Source organism: Somniosus microcephalus, chromosome 30, assembly GCF_052327205.1.
Source record: "Somniosus microcephalus isolate GS21.2 chromosome 30, FLI_Smic_1.0, whole genome shotgun sequence".
NCBI classification, from domain to species: Eukaryota; Metazoa; Chordata; class Chondrichthyes; order Squaliformes; family Somniosidae; genus Somniosus; species Somniosus microcephalus.
In genome coordinates this window covers 33,223,334-33,247,054 of record NC_141016.1, presented here as the reverse complement: position 1 = coordinate 33,247,054, position 23,721 = coordinate 33,223,334, and the positions used below count along the sequence as shown (strand labels likewise).

Genomic DNA, 23,721 nt, shown 5'->3' with positions numbered 1-23,721 from the left:
CCATTCAATAGGATCATGGCTGATCCGAACCTAGACTCACATCCACTTCCCTGCCCACTCCCCATAACCGTTAATACCCTTATCAGCTAGGAAACTGTCTATCTCCGTTTCAAATTTATTTAATGTCGCAGCTTCCACAGCTCTCTGAGGTAGCAAATTCCATAGATTTACTACCCTCTGAGTGAAGAAGTTTCTCCTCATCTCAGTTTTGAAACAGCAGCCCCTTATTCTAAGATTATGCCCCCTAGTTCTCGTCTCACCCATCAGTGGAAACATCCTCCCCGCATCCACCCGTTCAATCCCCCTCAGAATCTTATATGTTTCAATAAGATCACCTCTCATTCTTCTAAACTCCAATGAGTATAGGCCCAATCTGCTCAACCTTTCGTCATACATCAACCACTTCATCCCAGGAATCAACCTAGTGAACCTTCTCTGCACTGCCTCCAATGCAAGTATATCCTTCCTTAAATATGGAGACCAAAACGGTGCGCAGTACTCCAGGTGCGGTCTCGCCAGTGCCCTGTAAAGTTTTATCTTTCTTATGTGTTTGGAATGTAGATGTATTTCTGAAATAATTACCGACACCGGTGCAACATGTGTTGTGCAGTATGAACCCAAAGCGGGTTATCAATCGAACCACCTGGATATTTCGTGTTTCATTGACAGAGCACAAAGAGATGCGGCTGGTGAAAGGACAGCATCGCTGTGAGGGAAGAGTGGAAGTGTTCTACAATGGGACCTGGGGAACAGTGTGCACGGAGAAACTGGATCGACATGATGCAGAAGTGATCTGTAGACAGTTACAGTGCGGCCCCCTCATATCTATTGAGCATAACACTCGGTCATTCGGAGCGGGATCCGGACCCATTTGGCTCGATGAGATGGAGTGTAATTCACATGAGTCGACCCTTTGGCAGTGTCAGTCAGACCCTTGGGGCGAACACAACTGTCATCACTGGGAGGATGCAGGTGTTGTTTGTTCAGGTAACACAAGGAAACTCTCAATGTGCGGGTGTCATTTCAAACATTGCTGTCCAATAGAGTCAGCATATTTCTCTTCTCAACAGAAGCCAAAGTGCCGGAGAGATCCCACAGTTCAAGGGTCTGCGATCGAGAATCTCGTTCTAAACATGGACATTCACCAGGTGCTTCCTCCTCTTCGTTATACCAACTATCTGACTTGTATTCCAGGCTTGTACTAAATAAATAACAATAAATGATTCTCTTTGATAGACTCGGGACAACCGTTGCGGCTGGTTGGAGGCAACACCAACTGCTCCGGGAGAGTGGAGATAATGTCCAATAACAGCTGGGGCACGGTGTGTGATGACTCCTGGGATATGGCCGATGCCAATGTTGTCTGCAGACAGCTGGGTTGCGGCGCCGCTCTATTAGCCGCAGGAGGGGCCGAAATTGCCCAGGGTGCCGGTCTTATCTGGCTGGATGAAGTGAAGTGCACCGGAAGTGAATCTTTTCTGTCCGACTGTCGTTCCTCACCGCCAGGTCAACATGACTGTGATCACAAGGAAGATGCCAGTGTGATTTGTTCCGGTAACATGCCTCATGGATTTCAGAAATTTAAAACAACGTTTATATTTTTAATGTAAAATCCTAATGTTTGAAGTTGATGAAATGTTTGTACAATATATTCCACAGGACTCGATTTGCCTTCTACTGCTTCTCCGTCCACACCTGCAGGTACTTTCCATTAATGGTACTATTATTAGTGGTATTGGTGTTTTTGACATGTTCTTGGTTTTGTTAATTTCTGAAGATAACGTGAGCGGTTTCAAATTGACTGGACCATTTTTAAAATGTAAGGCGGACTGTGTCTGTGTTAAATCTTTCTGCAATCTTGTGATTAGGACAGGGAGGTAAAACCACCTCCATCCCTGTTTCCATCTGCATAACCCTCGGACTCCTTCTAATCTGTGAGCTGATCGCACTGATGGTGGTCATACAGAGAAAGGCAACAAGAAGAGGTGAGGCAGAAATCTTAAAACTGAACTAACGCTTGATCTCAGATTGCTTCATATCCTGGCAAGTCTCCAGTTAATTGCACTTTTCCATATGGCGGATATTGGCTCCCGGTTAAGCAGCGCCTCGATTTCAAAATTCTTACCCTTGTTTTCAAATTCCTCGATGGCCTCGCCCGTTCTCTGTGATCTCTATTTATTGATTGATCTGTTATTCTTCCTTTATCCATTGGGTATCCGTTCCACCCCTTCAGTTTCTGGGTCCGGATGCCCAATCTCAAACTCTTTGACAGGGTTCTCTCCACCTTTTTGAGAAGTGACAGTTTTATAGGACTTTCTGCATTCTCCGCTGATTATTCTACATCCCAACACAACATTCCCACAAATATCTCACCCACACAACACACTCCTGCTCTGTGTACACAGCAAGGCTCCTCTCACACTGACAGGACATGGCAAAGAACCATCAGCTCCTCACTTGTGCTTCCAAACTGATGCTGTCCGCAGAGATCAGTCAATTTCACCCAGCTTCTCTTCAGCTGAACTCCCCGTGTGGCCCCGTAACCAAGCGACCAACTGGAGTTCATTTCTCCTGATACCCCCTCATTCCCTCTTCCCGAGGTCAATACAACTGGCCGCAGTCTGCTGGAGGTGAACATGTGTCTGTACAGAGACACAGACACACACACGGAATCACACACACAACTAAACTCCTCCAAATTCACGCTAACCAATTCTGGCCCTTGACTATCACTATATCTGTTAGTTGGATTTATTTGCAGATGAATTCCTGTGAAACGCGCGTGGAGTGAATCAAAATGTTAATCTCCCCGCCTTCCCTCCAACAGGTGCTGTCAGTCGCGGCAGGGAGTCGCCTGCTGGTTTGTACCAAGCAATTTATGAAGAGATTGTGAATTTTCCACCTGGCGAGGATTCGGCTCAGACCCAGGGTTCAGGTCTGTATTTTCCGTTTGATACCGAATCTTCACTGGAGAAGTGTCACCTCCCCTTAAATACCCCTTTTAATGGACAATGTACTGACTGGACACGATGAGCAGTCCACTCACTGCCCCCATGTGAAGGAGTCCTATCACAGTGACAGTGTCTCTGTGTCCGTGTGTATAGTGAGAGCAGCAATGGTTTGGGGAAGATTCCCACTGGTCGGTATTTGTCAAAGAACGGGTTTACGGTTTGTTTTTAAATAGCGGGCAGAGACGCTGTTTCCATTTCCCACCGGCTCCACACGGACTTCCTCAGATATCTGAGCCCAGGACTAATAAACCCATCGGCTGATTGTATTCTTTATTTTATATTCACTCAAACATCACCCGAAGTCACAGATCGATACAAAAGTATGGAGGTTATGCCTTAGTAATACAGGGCATTGGTGAGATCACATCTGGAGTACTGTGTACAGTATTGGTCTCCTTATTTAAGGAAGGATGTAAATGCGTTGGAAGCAGTTCAGAGAAGGTTTATTAGACTGATACCTGGAATGGACGGGTTGTCTTATGAGGAAAGCTTGGACAGGCTAGGCTTGTATCCACTGGAGTTTAGAAGAGTAAGAGCTGACTTGATTGAAACCTATCTATATATATATAGGACCAGAACTTCTGGTCCCCACGGGTGAGTACGCATGGGGTACGCACACGTAGGCCCAACAAAAGGGCCGGTTTCGTGCATGCACTGCACGTGCGTGGGAAACCGGAACTTCCGTTCCCTTAAAGGAAGGGATTCACAGGTCGAACGCATGTGCTGGAGTGGCAGCACGTATGCCGTGAACTTCCTTCTTTTTTGCAGGTTTCTCCGGGAGGGTAAGTCTCCAGGAGCTACCCTTTTCCAAAGCAGTCGCAAGGCCTGCTTTTAACAAGGTAAGTGGTGAATTAAGTAAAATTAAAACATTTTTCCACAGGTTTATTATTTTTAAATACTTTAAAGAAAGGTAAGTTTATTTTTAGCCCCATTAGAAACTGTAATTAATTTTTTCAAAAAATTGAATTCTTGTTTTGGTCCAGACATTCGGGTCAGGGGCTTCCCATGCATGTAAGCCCCCGACCTGCACTTAGCTTGCACGCCGGCCATTGAGCTGTAGGACCCCGTGGGATTCCAATCCGGGGCCTGGTCCAGCTGCTGGCGCGCAGTGCTTGCGTATCCCAGGGGCGCAGTTAGTTTGATGCATCACCTGGGGTCACGTGGACCATGGGCAGCCAATCAGAGCAGGGATTGCTCCATTCATAAGTCTTGACAGGAAGTGCTGTCAAGACTTATAAATACTACGGCCCCAAAATAGCACTAAACCTTCAAATACATTTTTAAAAACTATCACATTTTTTAAATAAACTAAACTACATGAAATAACTATTCTAAACAATAACTTAAATTTTTGAAAAAAATTATTTTATCTTCTAACGGGGCTAAAAATAAACTTACCTTGCTTTAAAGTATTTAAAAATAATAACCCTGTGGAAAAAATGTTCTAAATTTAATTAATTCACCACTTACCTTGTAAAAAGCAGGCCTTACGCCTGCTTTTTACATTTCTAAATTCTGCAGACATACCCTCACGGAAAAAACGGTAAAAAGAAAGCTAAGTTTGATGCGCACGCGCAGCTTCTCCATGCACGCATTCAACCTCTGAACCTCTGCATTCAGAGGAACGGAAGTGGTGGTTTCCCATGCATGCGCAGTGCATTGAGAGTTTGGTCTCCAGATTAGCAGACATCGCGGTGGCGGAGCAGCGAGGCGAGGCCCAGTCGAGGCAGCCGGGAGCAGCAGCGGGTGTTGAGTCGAGTTGGAGCAGCAAGGCGAGGCAGCCGGGAGCAGCAGTGGGTGTTGAGTCGAGTTGGAGCAGCGAGGCGAGGCCCAGTCGAGGCAGCCGGGAGCAGCAGCGGGTGTTGATTCGAGTTGGAGCAGCGAGGCGAGGCCCAGTCGAGGCAGCCGGGAGCAGCAGCGGGTGTTGAGTCGAGTCGGAGCAGCGAGGCGAGGCCCAGTCGAGGCAGCCGGGAGCAGCAGCGGGTGTTGAGTCGAGTTGGAGCAGCGAGGCGAGGCAGCCTAAACAGGCTCGACAGGCAACATTCCAAAGGGAGGTCAGAATTCAAAAGTGACATCACAGCCAAGCTGGTAGGTGATTGGCTGGTTGGTGAGTACTTTTCCTTCCCTTTGAAAACCTTTATAAGTTGGTAAGTTCAATTAAATAGAGGTGTGATATTCATCATCTAGAATCGGGGCAGAGGGCATTTAAAAATAATAATAATAAATTTAATTAATTACATAGAATGGCAGAGCAGGTGATGTTTTTCTGCTGCAATATGTGGGAGCGGGTGGACACCATTGATTCTCATGGTGATCACATTTGCAGTAAGTGTTGGCTGCTCGAGGAACTCTAGCTCCGTGTTGATCAGCTGCAGTCCGAGCTTGAAACACTGCAACACATCAGTGAGGGGGAGTATTACCTGGACTCTGTGTTCCAGGAAGTAGTTACAGCAATGAGATTAACTAATTCAGATGCATTCCGTGGTCAGGGACAGGAGGGTGTGTCTGAGTGAGGCAGGTACGGGGATCCAGGAGGTAGTGTTGGAGGAGCTGCAGCCCTTGCTCTTGTCCAACAGGTTCGTGGCTCTTACTCCCTGTGAGGACAGGATCAGGGACTGCAGGGAGGATGAGCAACCTGGCCACAGCACCGTGGAACGAGGGGCCATTCAAGTGGGGGGGAGTAAAAAGAAATGTTGTAGTCGTAGGGGATAGTATCATTAGGGGGATATATAGGGTTCTTTGCAGCCGAGAGCAAGAGTCCTGAAGGCTGTGTTGCCTGCCCAGAGCCAGGGTTAAGGACATCTCCTCTGGGCTGGAGAGAAACGTGGAGTGGGAGGGGGAGGATCCGGTTGTCGTGGTCCATGTTGGTGCCAACGACAGAAATAGGACAAGGAAAGAGGTTCTGCTTAGGGAGTATGAGCAGCTAGGGGCCAAATTATAAAGCAGAACCACAAGGGTAATAATCTCTGGATTACTACTTGAGCCACGAGCAAATTTGGCTAGGGAAAATAAAATCAGAGAGTTAAGTGCGTGGCTCAAAGACTGGTGTGGGAGAAATGGGTTTTGCTTCTTGGGACACTGGCACCAGTACTGGGACGGGAGAGAGCTGTTCCATTGGGATGGACTTCACTTGGCCAGTGCTGGGACTAGAAACCTTGCAATTCGAATAACTAGGGCTGTACAGAGAGCTTTAAATTAATTAGTGGCGGGGCGGTTTCAAAAGAGCGAAAAATAAAAATGTCAGTGGAGAGGGCAATAGAGCAAGGTAGCAGTGGGGGAATTAAAAACCAGAGCGTGTCAGGAAGGGACAGAATGTATAAAGATAAAGGTAGAGTAGTAAAGGGGGCAAAAGCAGGAATAAATTGTCACATAACATATTTAAAAGTTCTTTATCTGAATGCACGCAGCATTTGTAAAAAAAAATGGACGAGTTGATGGTACACATAACTACACATGAGTATGATCTGGTGGCCGTTACAGAAACATGGCTGCAAGGTGACCATGACTGGGAACTAAACATCCAGGGGTATTTGACAATTAGGAAGGACAGACAGGATCGAAAGGGAGGTGGGGTGGCTATGTTAATAAAGGATGGAATCACTGCAATAGTGAGAAATGATATTGTGTAAAAGGATCAGGATAGTGAAACAGTTTGGGTGGAGATAAGGAATAATAAGGGGAAAAAGTCACTAGTGGGCGTAGTCTATAGGCCTCCTAACATTTGCAACTCTGTTGGTCCGAGTATAAATCAGGAAATAGTTGGGGCTTGTAATTAGGGAACAGCTATAATCATGGGGGATTTTAATTTTCATATTGACTGGACAAATCAAATTGGGCAGAGCAGCCTTGAGGAAGAGTTCATAGAGTGCATTAGGGACGGGTTCCTTGAGCAGTATGTAACTGAACCAATCAGGGGGCAGGCAATCTTAGATCTGGTCCTGTGTAATGAGACAGGATAAATTAAAAATGTCCTAGTAAAAGATCCCCTTGGAATGAGTGACCATAACCTGTTTGAATTCCAAATTCAGTTGGAGGGTGAGATTTGGATCTCAAACCAGCGTACTAAGCTTAAATAAAGGAGTCTATGAAGGTATGAGAGCAGAGTTGACTAAAGTGGACTGGGAAAATAGATTAAAGTGTAAGATGGTACATGAGCAGTGGTGTACATTCAAGGAGATATTTCACAACTTTCAAGAAAAATATATTCCAGTGAGGAAAAAGGGGCATAAAAGAAAAGACAGCCATCCGTGGCTAAGTAAAGTAATAAAGGATAGTATCCGACTGAAAACAAGGGCATATAAAGTAGCCAGATCTAGTGGGAGGATAGAAGATGGGGAAGCATTTGAAAGCCAGCAAAGAATAACTAAAAGATTAATTAAGAAAGCGAAGATAGATTATGAAACTAAACTAGCAAAAAATATAAAATCAGATAGCAAGAGTTTCTACAGCTATATAAAAAGAATAAGGGTGGCTAAAGTGAATGTTGCTCCCTTAGAGGTCGAGACCAGGAAATTAGTGGTGGGGAACATGGAGTTGGCAAAAACGCTGAACAAATATTTTGTATCAGTCTTTACAGTAGAGGACACTAAAAATATCCCAACACTGGACAAATAGGGAGCTATAGGGGGCAGAGGAGCAAAACACGATTAAAATCACTAAGGAGGTGGTACTCAGTAAGATAATGGGACTAAAGGCGGATAAATCCCCTGGACCTGATGGCTTACATCCTAGGGTCTTGAGAGAAGTAACGGTAGGGATTGTGGATGCATTGGTGGTAATTTTCCAAAACTCCCTGGATTCAGGAAATGTCCTTGCAGATTGGAAAACTGCTAATGTAACGCCCTTATTTAAAAAGGGAGGCAGACATAAGGCTGTAAACTATAGACCAGTTAGCCTAACATCTGTGGTTGGTAAAATGTTGGAGTCCATTATTAAGGAAGCAGTAACAGGACATTTGGATAAGCAAAATTTAATCAGACAGAGTCAGCATGGTTTTACGAAGGGGAAGTCATGTTTGACAAATTTGCTGGAATTCTTTGAGGACGTAACAAACAGGGTGGATAAAGGGGAACCAATGGATGTGGTGTATTTGGACTTCCAAAAGGCATTTGACAAGGTGCCACAAAAAAGATTACTGCACAAGATAAAAAATCACGGGTCTGGGGGCAATATACTGGCATGGGTGGAAGATTAGCTACCCAACAGAAAATAGAGAGTTGGGATAAATGGTTCATTCTCGGGTTGGCAATCAATAACGAGTGGTTTTCCGCAGGGGTCAGTGCTGGGACCCCAACTCTTTACAATCTATATTAACGATTAGGAGGAAGGGACCGAGTGCAACGTATCCAAGTTTGCCGACGATACAAAGATGGGAGGGAAAGCAGTGAGTGAGGAGGACATAAAAAACCTGCAAAAGGACATAGACAGGCGAAGTGCGTGGGCAAAAAATTGGCAGATGGAATATAATGTTGGAAAGTGTGAGGTTATGCACTTTGGCAGAAAAAATCAAAGAGCAAGTTATTATCTAAATGGAGAGAAACTGCAAAGTGTTACAGTACAAAGGGATCTGGGGGTCCTGGTGCATGAAACACAGAAGGTTAGTATGAAGGTACAGCAGGTAATCAGGAAGGCCAATGGAATCTTGGCTTTTATTGCAAGGGGGATGGAGTATAAAAGCAGGGAAGTCATGCTGCAGTTATATAGGGTACTGGTGACGCCACACCTGGAATACTGCGTACAGTTTTGGTTTCCATATTTAAGAAAAGTTATAATTGCTCTTGAGGCAGTTCACAGAAGGTTCACTCGGTTGATTCCAGAGATGAGGGGGTTGACTTGTGAGGAAAGTTTGAGTAGATTGGGCCTCTACTCATTGGAATTCAGAAGAATGAGAGGCGATCTTATTGAAACATATAAGATTGTGAGGGGGCTTGATTGGGTGGATGCGGTGAGGATTTTTCCATTGATGGGTGAGACTAGAACTAGGGGGCATAATCTTAGAATAAGGGGCTGCTCTTTCAAAACTGAGATGAGGAGAAACTTCTTCACTCAGAGGGTAGTAAATTTATGGAATCTGCTACCTCAGAGTTGTGGAAGCTGTGACGTTAAATAAATTTAAAACGGAGATAGACAGTTTCCTAGCTGATAAAGGAATAAGGGGTTACAGGGAGATGGCAGGGAAGTGGACGTGAGTCAAAGTTCGAATCAGCCATGATCCTATTGAATGGCGGAGCAGGCCCGAGGGGCCGTATGGCCTACTCCTGCTCCTACTTCTTATGTTCTTATGTTATGAAACTGGCACTTCCATTGGGCCTATGAGTGAGTACCCCATGCATACTCAACCGTGGAGACCCGAATTTCTGGGCCATTATGGCCCAGAAATTGGGGTCAGAGGCTTCCTGCAGTTGCAAGCCTCTGACCTGCACTTACCTAGCCTGCCAGCTGTTGTGCTGTGTGCCCGCGTTGTATTCTGATCCTGGGCCTCTTCCAGCTGTTGGCGCACAGTGCTTGTGTATCCCAGGGGTGCAGTTAGTTCGAAGCGTCCCCTGGGGTCACGTGGGCCATGGAGAGCCAATCGTAACAGGGAACTTCTATTCATAGATTTGACAGGAAGACCTGTCAAATCCATGAATGCAGTTCAGCCCCAAAACATAACTAAAACTTCAAATACATTTCTTTGAATCAAATTTTTAAAGTAACTATAAATTACATAAAAGAACTATTTTAAACAATAAGATCCTGAGGGGTCTGGACAGGGTGGACGTGGAGAGGGTGTTTCCTCTTGTGGGGGAATCTAGAACTAGGGGTCACTGTTTAAAACAGAGATGAGGAGAATTTTGTTTCTCACAGAGGGTCGCGAGTCTTTGGAACTCTCTTCCTCAAGGGCAGTGGAAGCTGAGTTTTTGAAAATTTTTAAGACAGAGTGATGCGCTATCAATTACTCATAAAAGACTGAGAGTTAAGAGAGTAACTAAAGGCTTTTATTAACAAAAGAATGAAGGTCTGCCTCGAGTGGTCGACCGGTCCAGAAATACAAAGGGCTGGGGAGCAGTCACCTTTATACTAGGACTTGTGGGAGGAGTCAGCCGAGGCATGTCCAGGCATGTACACAGTGGAATACAAACAGTGGTTTACCACATTCACCCCTTGTTTAAAATTGAGTCCGGCGGGGTGAAGTGTATTAAACGTTAGTGTATTGGAGTCTCTCCAGAGGTCTTGTCTGCCACTGTGATCGGCGTGGCGACGGCAGGGGTAGTGGAGCTTCCGGCGTCGAGTCCTGCGTAGGCTGTGGCACAGGCATTTCATCCTCGTAGATGTCGAGCGGGTCGCGGGGCCCAGGCCTGCCGTCTGCTGGGGCTGGATATCGGATCGTGGGGGGGGGGTGGTAGTGAGTAGTGGGTTACTGCGGCCCCCGAGGGTGCAAGGTCTCTTATGGAGACTGTGTCCTCCCGCCCGTCCGGGTATGCAATGTAAGCATACTGGGGGTTGGCGTGGAGGAGGTCGACCCTCTCGACCAGGGGGTCCGTTTTATGGGTCCTCACGTATCTGCTCAGTAGGACCGGCCCTGGGGACGTCAGCCATGGCGGTAGCGATGTCCCCGATGTGGACTTCCTTGGGAAGACAAACATTTTCTCATGGGGGGTGGCGTTAGTGGCAGTGCAGAGCAGTGACCGAATAGAGTGGAGCGCATCGGGGAGCACATCCTGCCAGCGGGAGGTTGGAAGGCCCCTAGACTTTAAGGCTAGCAGGGCGGCCTTCCAAACTGTTGCATTTTCTCTTTCCACCTGTCCGTTCCCCCGGGGGTTGTAACTGGTGGTCCTGCTTGTGACAATACCCCTAGTTAGCAGGTACTGACGGAGTTCATCGCTCATAAACGATGAGCCCCGGTCGCTATGGATATAGCTGGGGAAACCGAACAGGGTGAAGAGGTCATTCAGACATTTAATGACCGTGGCACTGGTCATGTCCGGGCAGGGGATGGCGAACGGGAAACGGGAGTACTCATCAATAATATTGAGGAAGTACACATTGCGGTCGGAGGAGGGGAGAGGCCCTTTAAAATCAACGCTCAGGCGCTCGAAGGGGCGAGTGGCTTTTATCAGGTGGGCCCTGTCTGGTCTATAAAAGTGCGGTTTCCACTCAGCGCAGACTTGGCAGTTCCTTGTCATGGTCCTGACCTCCTCAATAGAGTAAGGCAGGTTGCGGGCCTTGATGAAGTGGAAGAACCTGGTGACCCCCAGGTGGCAGAGGTCATTGTGGAGGGCCCGCAGTCTATCGATCTGCGCGCTGGTGCAGGTGCCACACGATAGCGCATCCGGGGGTTCATTGAGCTTCCCGGGCCGGTACAAGATCTCGTAATTGTAGGTGGAAAGTTCGATTCTCCACCTCAAGATCTTGTCATTTTTGATTTTGCCCCTCTGCTTGTTGTTAAACATGAAAGCAACTGAACGCTGGTCAGTGAGCAGGGTAAATCGTTTTCCAGCCAGGTAGTGCCTCCAATGACGCACAGCCTCCACAATCGCCTGGGCCTCCTTCTCAACAGCGGAGTGTCTGGTCTCCGGGCCTTGGAGGGTTCGTGAAAAGAAGGCCACGGGTCTCCCCGCCTGATTGAGGGTAGTGGCCAGGGCAAAGTCGGACGCGTCGCTTTCCACCTGGAAGGGGATGGATTCGTCCACTGCGTGCATGGTGGCTTTGGCAATGTCCTCCTTGATACGGTGGAAGGCTAAGCGGGCCTCTGCCATCAAGGGAAAAGAGGTGGACTTGATCAGCGGACGGGCCTTGTCCGCATAGTAGGGGACCCACTGGGCGCAATAGGAGAAAAACCCTAGGCACCTCTTCAGGGCCTTGAGGCAGTGGGGCAGTGGGAGTTCCATAAGGGGATGCATCCGGTCGGGGTCAGGGCCGATGACTCCGTGTTCCACAACACAGCCAAGGATGGCGAGGCGGTTTGTGCGGAATATGCACTTCTCCTTGTTATATGTCAGGTTCAGGAGTTGGGCGTTGCGGAGGAATTTTTCGAGGTTTGCATCATGGTCCTGCAAGTCACGGCCCCAGATGGTCACATTGTCCAGATATGGGAAAGTGGACTGCAACGCATTTTGATCTACCATCCGGTCCATCTCCCTTTGGAAGACGGAGACCCCGTTGGTGACGCCAAAGGGATCCCTAAGGAAGTGATAGAGGCGGCCGTTTGCCTCAAAGGCAGTATACTGGCGGTCCTCAGGGCAGATAGGGAGCTGGTGGTACACTGATTTCAGGTCAATGGTCGAGAAGACGCGGTACTGCGCGATCTGGTTGACCATATCAGCTATGCGGGGGAGTGGGTAGGCGTCTAGCAGGGTGTAGCGATTTATTGTCTGGCTGTAGTCGATGACCAGGCGCTGCTTCTCGCCGGTGTTAACGACCACAACCTGGGCTCGCCAGGGGCTGGTGCTGCCCTCAATAATCCCTTCCTTCAGGAGCCACTCCACTTCGGTTTTAATGAAAACCCTGTCCCCGGCACTGTATCGCCTGCTCTTTGTGGCGATGGGCTTACAGTCGGGGGTGAGGTTAGCAAACAGTGGGGGGGGGGGGTGACTCTGAGTGTGGAGAGGTTGCACCTGGTGCGCGGCGGGCAATTTGGAAGCTGCTGGCTGCGGACTGTGAGTGGGCGTAGGGGTCCACCGTACGCCATCGTAACACTTTTAAGGTGGCACTGAAAATCTAACCCCAGCAGGACGGCAGCGCAGAGGTCGGGCAGGACCAGAAGTTTAAAATGATCGTACACGGTCCCGTCTACTACGAGTGTCACCACGCAGTAGCCGCCGATGTCCGCCGACTGGGACTCGGAGGCCATAGAAATCCGCTGGTGTGCAGGCAGGACTGGGAGAGAGCAATGCCACACCGTGTCGGGGTGGATGAAGCTCTCTGTGCTCCCAGAGTCAAAAAGGCAGATTGTATCGTGACCATTTACCTTAATGTCCATTGTGGAACTGGCCAGCTGGTGCGGTCTCGCTTGGTCCAGTGTAACGGATGCCAGCGTAGGGGTCGGTGTGTCGCTGCGGGTATCAGATGAGGCGGTGTTGGGGGCCTGCTGCGTTCCGGCTGTCGTCCAAGATGGCAGCGTCCATGATCCCCATGTGGCTGGAGGCGTCCAAAATGGCTGCTGTACCGGTGGTTCGCACATGGCCGGGGAGGCCCAAGATGGCGGCCCGCATGGCCCACACGCGGCGCTGCTGGGGTTCGGGGTGGCTTTGGCCCTGCAAACGCTAGCATAGTGTCCCTTCTTCCCGCAGCCCGAGCAGATCGCGTTTTTCGCCGGGCAGCGCGCTCTGGGGTGTTTTGCCTGGCCACAGAAGTAGCATTTCTGGCCTTGGGGCACTGCTGTCTGGCCTTGGGACACTGCTGCGGTAGTTGGGCCGCTGCTGGGGTGTGGCTGGGGTGGCACGGTGCTATGAGGCGTTCCTACCGTGTCCCAGGCTGCCATTCCCCGCGGCATCCACGGTGCAGAGGAGTAGGCATTCATGCCCCGGTAGGCTGCATCCAATGATAGTGCGAGTTCAGAGGCCTTGTTGAGGTCGAGGTCACTCTGCTCCAACAGTCGCTGTCGGGTGTAATTGGATCTGTGGTCCGCTACAAAAGTGTCCCAGATAAGTTCCTCTGTGTACACGGCGGCCTTTACATCCTTACAACCACAGGCCCGGCCAAGCACAGACAGTGCCTGAAGGTATTCCACGGTCGATTCCCCAGGTTGTTGTTTACGACTCCCCAGAAGGTGCCTGGCGTACACTTCGTTCACTGGGCACGTGTACTGGTCCTTGAGGAGCTTGATAGCTTCCACGTACGAGGTCGCGTCTTGGATGACCGAGTACACTCGGTGGTTCACTTTGGAGGTCAGGGCATCTAGTTTGTCCTCATCCGATTTGATTGCTGCGGAGGCGGTCAGGAATTTTTCAAAACACCTAAGCCAGTGAGTAAACTTGGTGGATGAGTCCGCCTCCCGATGATCTAAGTCCAGGCATGCTGGTGTGAGGATCTTCTCCATTATAAAAATTCTGTTAATAAAATTGATGCGCTATCAATTACTCATAAAAGACTGAGAGTTAAGAGAGTAACTAAAGGCTTTTATTAACAAAAGAATGAAGGTCTGCCTCGAGTGGTCGACCGGTCCAGAAATACAAAGGGCTGGGGAGCAGTCACCCTTATACTAGGACTTGTGGGAGGAGTCAGCCGAGGCATGTCCAGGCATGTACACAGTGGAATACAAACAGTGGTTTACCACACAGAGGTAGATAGATTCTTGATAAGCAAAGGGGTGAAAGGTTATTGGGGGTAGGCGGGAATGTGGAGTAATCAGATCAGCCATGATCTTATTGATTGGCGGAGCAGGCTCGAGGGGCCGAGTGGCCTACTCCTGCTCCTAATTTGTATGTTCGTATGATTGAAATCATCTTCATTCCTTCCTTTATAATATTGGCCTCGAATTTGCGATCGAAGGCTTGCCATAGACGAACGACTCTGGACCGCAAGCAAAGTACGCAGCTACCTGTTGCCTCCAGACCTTTGGTCTGTTCTGCTCTTGGGCCTGCAGGCGTCCACCTGTGTAAAAGCCCTGTATCCCAGACGCGCAAGCGGTTCACGTGGGCCAGTCCAACCAATCACAAAGGGGAATTCCTATTTTGTTTTTGGGGAATCCATTTCAGTACGGAATCCCCGTAACCAGAATGGCCCAGATTTCCCGGGGCCGTTGGCCGAGTACGTGGTGTGTACCCAGCTGTAACTCACCCCCGAGTTCCGGGTTTCCACGTTCGATGCGCATGCGCGAAAACTCGGAACTTGCGCTCTGTCAAGTTTCAGCTCGACATCCACCACATCCCCGGAAATGGACATTCCCTGGCGGAGAGCTGGGCTATTTACCCAACTACTGCCCAGCGAATGCCCGTGAAACTCTTACCCCTGGTAAAAGCAGGGGTAAGGTCGTCTCTTAACAGTGTAAGAGTTTAAATAAATATTAAAATATATATTTTTAAATTATTTATAGGTAAAAAAAATTAAATTTTGTTTAGGTTATTTTTAACACCTGTAAAACGTTTACATTTATTTTTCAAAAAATTAAACTTCTGTTTTAAATATTTAATGAAATTGTATTTTAATTAATTTTGAACGTGTAATGATTTGTTTTTATTTAACTGGTGTGTAATTGACATTTTAGGGGATTCCTTTTCATGTTGATGGTGATTCTGTACCTAAAGCCCCATAAGCAGAATGGTGATCCGCCTTTCTGATTGTTTGGGACGGCTCACATGATCCCAGAGGCGCTCACAAACCACGTGCACCTGAGACACGTGGGCCTTTACGCAGGTGTTGGCGGAGAGGCCCAGGAGCGCAAATGTCCAAACCTCCGAGACCATCAGGTCGGTTCGCACTATTCTATCGTTTTGGAGGCATTCGCCCGCGGGAAGCCCCCGACCGCAAATTGAAAGAGCATTTACAGCACTTAAATAAAAATAAATAACCACAGGTTCCAAATTAGTTAAAACTCAATTTAATTAAACATTTAAAATCATTTTTTGTAGAATAAATATAAAAATTTTAAAGGGTCCAAATATAACCTAAACTAACGTTAAAGATTTAAATAACATGCACACAGGTAAAAGAAGGCCTTACCCCTGCTTTTACCAGGTTTAAGGGTTTTGTGAGCATTCGCTGGGCAGTAGTTCGGCAAATAGTCCAACTCTGCAGCAGTGAATGTCAATTTCCTGCGGATTCGAACGATCTGTTAAACAGAATCTGGACAGATTGCAAGTTCTGGGCTGTCGGGCATCACAGGCGGAACCCCGGAACTTGCGGGAAACTTACGATGGTGTGTGTACACCATCATAGGCCGCGGAAAATCCAGGCCATCATTTCCTGTGTTAGCTGACCTTGGAGTCTCTGTCACTAACATTTCATTTTATTCCCTTTAATCAATCCCATAAAAACTCGCTGATCTTATGAGGCGACAGCCACATTGTCCCAGATTCCATTTCTCTCGGTGACTGGATTCCTGTATCTGGAACATGTGCCTCGCAGGAAATCCTAACCTCTGATTGGTTGTTTCTATACGACTTATTCTAACAGGTTGTATTCTGATATATAACATTAATTTACACATTGTGCTTCAGGGTATCAGAGCAATACGCTTATCAAATCGATGAATCATTTGTCTTGGGCTATATTTAGGGAGGGAGTTAACCGTTAACATAAATCATTTGATTAAAAAACAGATGGGTGAACGAATCGGATATTGTCCTCCTTGCACTATTTTCTGACCCATGTGTGGGGTGGGGGTCCAATTTGTGCCGTCACCACCGGCGGTTTGAGTCTCTGAAAATGAAAGAGACGGCAGGGTTGTGGAGGGATCATGATCAGGAAACCCCGCTCCCTCTCTCTCTGTACTAAACAACTATGTTATAGGCTATTATCTCTGCTCTGATACCTATTACCTGTACTAATGGGCTGTACTATATATTATTGGCCCAGAAATTCGGATCGGGGGCTTCCCGCGGGTGCATGCCCCCGACCTACACTTACATAGCGCGCCGAAAGTAGAGGCCTGGGCCTGCGTGTATTTCTGGTCTGTGGCCTGCCCCAGCTCCCGGCGCGCTGTGCTTGCGTGATCCAGTGGCGTAGTTAGTTCGATGCGTCGGCTGGGATCACGTGAGCACTGGGCAACCAATCGGAGGATGCAAAAGTCCATTCATGAGTTCGACATAAGACCTGTCAAGCTCATGAAAACTCCGGGCGCCCAAAACAGTACATAACCTTAAAATATTTTTTTTTAAATCACACTATTTAAATCAACTAGAAATAACATTATATAACAATTTTAATCAAAAATTTAATTTTTTGAAAAAAATAATTTTATAAAAAATCGGAGCTAAAAATACACTTACCTTACTGTACAGTATTTAAAAATAATAAACCTGTGGAAAAAATGTTCTAATTTTAATTAATTGACCACTTACCTTTTAAACTGATGTCCTTACGTCTGCTTTTTTAATGTGTAAAAAGTGGAGGCCTTCACGCACGGGCAAACCTGTCAAAAAACCGGAAGTTCAATGCGCACGCGCTGCCTCATACGTCGCACGCATTTCACCTCCTAACCCCTCCTTTCAGGGGATAGAAGTGCCGATTTCCCGCGCATGCGCTGTGCATGCAAGAAACCGGCACTTCCATCCGAATTACTGGGCCATTGTGTCTCACCGCTGCGAGGGCCTTCATTTATGGTCCATCCTTATTTGCCCTGATAAGGTGGTGATGGGCGTTCCTCTTGAACCGCTGCAGTCCTTGTGGTGAATGATTACCACAATGGTGTCAGTTACCAAATTCCATCACATTGTCACAGGGACGATGAAGCTATTGGGCTGGAAATTGCGGTCGGAGGCTTCCCGCAGGCGATTGCCTCTGAACCACAATTAAACTCCGCACCTACCTGGTGCCTCTGGACCTTCGGACACTTGTGCTCCTGGGCCTCCAGGCATATGCCTGTGTAAAGGCCCAGGAGCACATGCGGTGCGCAAGCGCCCCTGGGATAAGGTGGGCCAGCCCAACAAAGCACAAAGGGTGATTCTCATTATCCTTATGGGGATTCAATTTAAAGAAAGACATGCATTTATATGGCGCCTTTCACGACCACTGGACGTCTGAAAGCACTTTACAGCCAATTAAGTACTTTTGGAGTGTAGTCACTGTTGCAATGTGGGAAATGGGGCAGCCAAGTTACGCACAGCAAGCTCCCACAAACAGCAATGTGATAATGACCAGATAATCTGTTCTTGTTATCTTGATTGAAGAACAAATATTTAACTACGGAATCCACATAAGCATAATAGGAATCCCCTAAAAAATACATTTTAACAAAACTGAAATAAAAATAAATCATCACATAGTCAAAATTAATTCAAATAAAATGTAATTAAACATTAAAAGGAAAATTTAATTTTTTGAAATATAAATTTAAACATTTTTCAAGGGGCAAAAAATATCGTAAACTAATTTAAAAGGTTTATGTATGTTTAAATAATTTAAATACCTGTATTTTACTATGTATTTAAATGCTTACACTGGTACAAGAAGGCCTTACTCCTGCTTGTACCAGGTGTAAGTGTTGTGTGGGCATTCGCTGGGCGGTAGTTGGGCAAATAGCCAAACCCTGCGCCAGCGAATGTCCATTTCCTGCGGATGAGCACGATCTGTCAAACAGAATCTCAACAGATTGCAAGTTCTGGGTTTTTGTGCATGTGAATCACATGTGGAAACACGAAACTTGTGGGACACTTATGACCATGTACACTGTGTGTATGCGGTCATAGGCCCCGGAAAATCCGGCTCATTATGTTGTCTGCTCCGATATCCTGAACAATCTCTCCAATAACCATCCATTATTTGTGTTTGACAGTTTCTGGTTCCATTGACTCCCTCAATCAGATTGAATATTACACCAGTGACATTTTGGGTGACACTGACCCCGGATCAGAAAATCCTGAAGGGAACTCCTCCAGTATTCAAGGTGGGTACATTTTTACTTCCAACAATCTCTTTATTGCACTTCACGCTTTCTACTACCTAAAACCAACAACTAAAGATAACAGAGCTTACTTGCCGATGAATGACACTGCCAGGGACCCGTAGTACCGGACAGTGATTTTAGTTACAAAATATTGTAGAAATAATTTGGATTTGAAACAAAATCATGTTAATTTCCCCCAATGGTATAATGGAATATTTTTTCGTTCCTGGATTCGCTGGCAAGGCCAGCATTTATTGCCCATCCCTAATTGCCCTTGAGAAGGTGGAGGTGAGACAGCTTCTTGAACCGCTGGAGTCCCTGTGCTGTTACAGAGTGAGTTACAGGATTTTGGCCCAAGGACAATGAAGTAATGTCGATATATTTCCATGTCAGAATGGTGTGCAACTTGGAGGGGAACTTGCAGGCGATGGTGTTCCCTGGTGCCTGCTGGCCTTGTCCTTCTAGGTCTTAGAGGTCGCGGGTTTGGGAGGTGCTGCTTAAGAAGCCTTGGCGAGTTGCTGCAGTGCATCTTGTAGATGGTACACACTGGAGCCACGGGGCGCTGGTGGTGGAGGGAGATAATCTATAAGGTGCTGGATGGGGTGCCAATCAAGCGGGCTGAATTGTCCTCGATGGTGTCGAGCTTCTTGAGTGTTGCAAGAGCTGCACTCATCCAGGCAAGTGGAGAGTATTCCATCACACTCCTGACTTGTGCCCTGTAGATGGTGGAAAGGCTTTGGGCAGTCAGGAAATGAGACACTCGCCGCAGAATACCTGGCCTCTGATCTGCTCTTGTAGCTATAGTATTTATGTGACTGGTCAATGGTGACACCTTCCATTACTTTGCTGATGATTGAGAGTAGACTGATGGACCGGTAATTGGCCGGATTGGATTTGTCCTGCTTTTTGGGAATTGTCAAACCTGGGCAGTATTCCACATTGTCGGGTAAATGCCAGTGTTGTAGCTGTACTGGGACAGCTTGGCTTCAGGCGCGGCTAGTTCTGGAGCACAGGTCATGAGCCGACATGTTGTTAGAGCCCATGGCCATTGCTGTATCCAGTGTACTCAACCGTTTCCTCATATCACGTGGAGTGAATCGAATTGACTGAAGACTGGCTTCTGTGATGGTGGGGGACCTAGGAGGAGGCCGATATGGATCATCCACTCGGCACTTCTGGCTGAAGATGGTTGCAAACGCTTCAGCCTTGTCTTTTGAACTCGCGTGCTGGGCTCCGCCATCATGGGGGATGGGGATACTGATGAAGCCTGTTACTCCCGTTAGTTGTTTAATTATCCACCACCATTTACTACTGGATGTGGCTGGACTGCAGAGCTTTGATCTGAACTGTTGATTCTGTAAATCCTGTACCCTTGCTGCCCTCAGTCCTTCTTCCAAGTGGTGTTCAACATGGAGGAGCACTGATTCAGCAGCTGAGGGAGGGTTGTAGTTGGTAATCATCAGCAGGTTTCCTTGCTCATGCTCGACCTGAAGCCATAAGACTTCATGGTTCTGGAGTCAATGTTCAGCAATCCCATTGCCACTTCCTCCCGAATGTATAGCACTATACCGACACTTATGGTGGGTCTGTCCACCTGGTGGGACAGAACAAACCTACGGTTTGTGTTGGAGGAGTTACCTAATGGCTTTAAGGTATGATTCTTTGAGTATGACTTTGTCAGGCTGTTGCTTGCTAGTCTGTGCAGCTATGGGACAATTTTGGCACAAGTCCCCAAATATTAATGAGATGGACTTTGCATTGTTGAGTGGGCTGTGTGTGCCACTGTCGTGTCCAAGGTCGATCATGATCAGGAAACCCCGCTCACTCTCTCTGTACTAACCGACTATGTTACACACTATTTTCTCTGCTCTGATACCTAGGTATTACCTGTACTAATGGACTGTAGGTTATTGTGTTTGGGAGGGCCGGCTATTATGGTCCATCTCTAGTTACCCTGATAAGGTAGTGGTGGGCCTTCTCCTGAACCACTGCAGTCCTTGTAGTGAATGATCTCCCACAATGGTGTCAGTTACCAAAATCCAGGATATTGTCACAGGGACGATGAAGGTATTATGTTGTCTGCTCCGATGTGCTAAAAATCTCTCCAATAACCATCCATTTTTTGTGTTTGACAGTTTTGGGTTCCATTGACGCCCTCAATCAGATTGAATATTACACTAGTGACATTTTGGGTGACACTGATCCGGGATCAGAAAATCCTGAAGGGAACTCCTCCAGTATTCAGGGTGGGTATATTTTCACTCCCTACAATCTTTGTTGGACTTCACACACTTTATTACCTAAAAGACATCAGAGCTTACTCGCCGAAAAATAACACTGCCAAGGATCCGTAGTACTGGACGGTGATCTTATTTACAAAATATTGTGGAAATAGTTTGGATTTGAAACAAAATCATTTCGAATTTCCCCAATGGTATAATGGAAGGAAACTTTCAGTTCATTGTGTTTCCTCACACGGCTCTATGGGCCGAGAAATGTGAAATGTGTGTGCAGGTTGGGTGGGTGATTCAGTGGGAAATGTATGACTTTAAAACGGAGACTAAACTACCTCGACACGACACGGTCCAATCATTCCCCCAGATAACCCCACTTCACCCGAAGACCACATTGGTCCGCTCTCCCGCCCTGCAAGGCCCGGGTAGATTGATTTATAATAATATCATTCTGAGCACTCAGTGCTGGCATTTGGTTTCAGTGGAAATCTCTGTTTCCTCCCAGGTCCGGTTCCGGGCGATTATGACGATGTTGAGACTGGAGTCACTGACACTCAGGGCGGTCACTTTCTGCTGGACGGTGGTCCTGATGATCTCCTCACACTCAGAAGTGCCGGCGGTGATCTCTCCACTCTCGGTGAGTTACATCTCTGACATTCCCGCAGTCACCAGCCCTCTGTGTAGGAATGGACTGGCGCTGTTTTAAATTCCCTTTCAATCGGCGGTGACACAGAGCGATGGTTGATTTAACTCCATGCTGTGATTACAGGAAATGAAGTGTTCTAGAAAAGAGATGTTCTAGAAAAGAGATCCTGATGCTGTTCAGTTTGGATTATCTTCCTTGTTAATACTCGCACCAGGAATCATTCCAGTGCTCAAACTGAACCGCCCGATTCTCGGATATTAGATGCACCTCGTCTGCTGTCACCCAGCGGTAAAACCCAGCACGGGGGTGTGGGTAGAAAACAATTCTCTTCCACTCACAGACCAACAAAGCCCAGCCCCTTCACCAAATTGACAGATATATGTGACCCACACTGATGCGGGTTTTACCGCCATCATTAACCCATAATCTGTCTGTCCCACAGTGTACAGCTCTCAGACCCGCACTGATCCCGGTTTACCGGTTCCTTCCACTCCTGGTAACAATGACCATGTTCACTGTGACACGTTCACAACCCCGGACATTCCGCCACCGATGGGCAGTGAGTCTGTGGCTCAAAATGTTACATCTACGTCAAGCCGGTAAGAGCAATGTTTTATTATCTGCTGCACTGTTTGTGCCCCAGTGCTGGGGAATGTCCAGTCCCGGGTGGATTCTACTGTGTGACAATGGGCAGTGTGTTCAACCGGTAGTGACACTGAAACTAGCAGAGAGAACATGCTGTGTATTTACTGTGGGAATAAATACCCCATTATACTGGCTGTAATTAATGTAAATCTGTGATTGTGGGGAGTGTGTTTAACTGCAAATGATACTGAAACTGTCAGAGAGAAGATGTTGTTTATTTATTATTTGAAGAAAAGACTAATTGAAGTGAAATATCAGGGAGAATATTGTGAGTAGTGAAAACGAGTCCATTGGATTGTATGGTGTGTTGGTGAAATGTTTAATCCTCTCTCTCTCTCTCTCAAGGTGTTTGTTTTTTCCTTTCAGGTAAAAGTCAGCGGAAAATCCCGGATGCGATGTCCCGGGGCGTGTCACAGACAAGCGGGAAATATTGTGTGTGAAATCTGAGAGAATGTCCATTAACTTTTCCAACAGTGTGAACATGCTGAATGTGCGTTTCGTCACGATATAAACATCACTTTATTTTATCAATCGCCATGTTAATTTGTTGAATGTGCGTTTCGTCACGATATAAACATCACTTTATTTTATCAATCGCCATGTTAATTTGTTTTGAAATAAATAGATTTAGCTTTTCTCTATATTTTGGCTGCGTTCTGCTTAATAAAAATTATAAAACAAAGAATGTATTCGGTTAATTTCTGTCTATATTAATACTGTAAGCCATTGCTTTGCGTGGATTAATCAACTCTGTAACAGAGATTAAGAACCTATGTTTATTGTTGAAGGGTTTATATGAACTTCATTTTGTAACCGCTTCAATTTTTCATCCTCTGTTTAAAATGGTTCAGAACACGCAAGGGGTCAAGTGATGTACGTAGCGTTTAAAAATAAAAAATGATTTTATTAAATGTTATGGTTGAAATTTGTGCCTATGTCGATGTTCATGTTTTTATTTTGTCCCATTACTAAACACACACCAATCCCTAGATACAGCCGAATGTTTTACTGCACGACACCTGCCCCTGGGAATTCGGCGTATGGCGGGAAACCAGGAGAATCTGATCAGAGTTCCACGGCCACTGTTATTGGACTTTAATTCTAAAAGCTAAATACTTCAGTTATTCAGCCGCAGTGAGCAATGGTCACTCAATCAGCAAAACGATTGTACCGTGCAGTTTCCGCCAGCAGGTGGCGATGCTTATTCCATCTGTATGACCACTGCAATGGCAAGTATCCACCAGCAGAGGGCGAACATTATTATAAATAAAAACAGAAAATGCTGGAACCACTCAGCAGGTCAGGCAGCATCTGTGGAAAGAGAAACAGTTAACGTTTCATGTCAGTGATATCTTCAGAAATTTAAAATGCTAGAGATTAACCGCTTTTAGTAAATAAAGAGCCAGGGAAAAGGGGGCATGAAAAGATCAAAAGGCTGAAGGTCTGTGATAGGATGGAGGGCAGGAGTGATTCAGTGAATCCTCGCTTCCCTCACTCTGATCGATGTCCCTGTGAACTTGCAGCATTCCATTCTCTCAGGTACAAACCTGACATTATCATTAATTCTGCCGATAAGGGAGTCGCTGTTGTTGTGTGTTGAAAATAGCGCTACCTTGTGGACTCTAAACACAAAGGCCCACAATTTGCGATCGGAGGCTT

General features: G+C 46.8%; 1 long non-coding RNA gene and 1 pseudogene across 1 annotated transcript; both read left to right on the top strand.

The window, feature by feature from the left end:
* Positions 1-611: 611 nt before the first annotated feature.
* Positions 612-23,721, top strand: part of LOC147098111 (scavenger receptor cysteine-rich domain-containing protein DMBT1-like) — a 184,461-nt pseudogene continuing 161,351 nt past the window's right edge.
* On the top strand, positions 16,929-21,500 carry LOC147098112 (uncharacterized). The gene is made up of 3 exons (XR_015074278.1): positions 16,929-18,537; positions 20,673-20,783; positions 21,277-21,500. It is a non-coding gene; the product is annotated as an uncharacterized LOC147098112 (long non-coding RNA).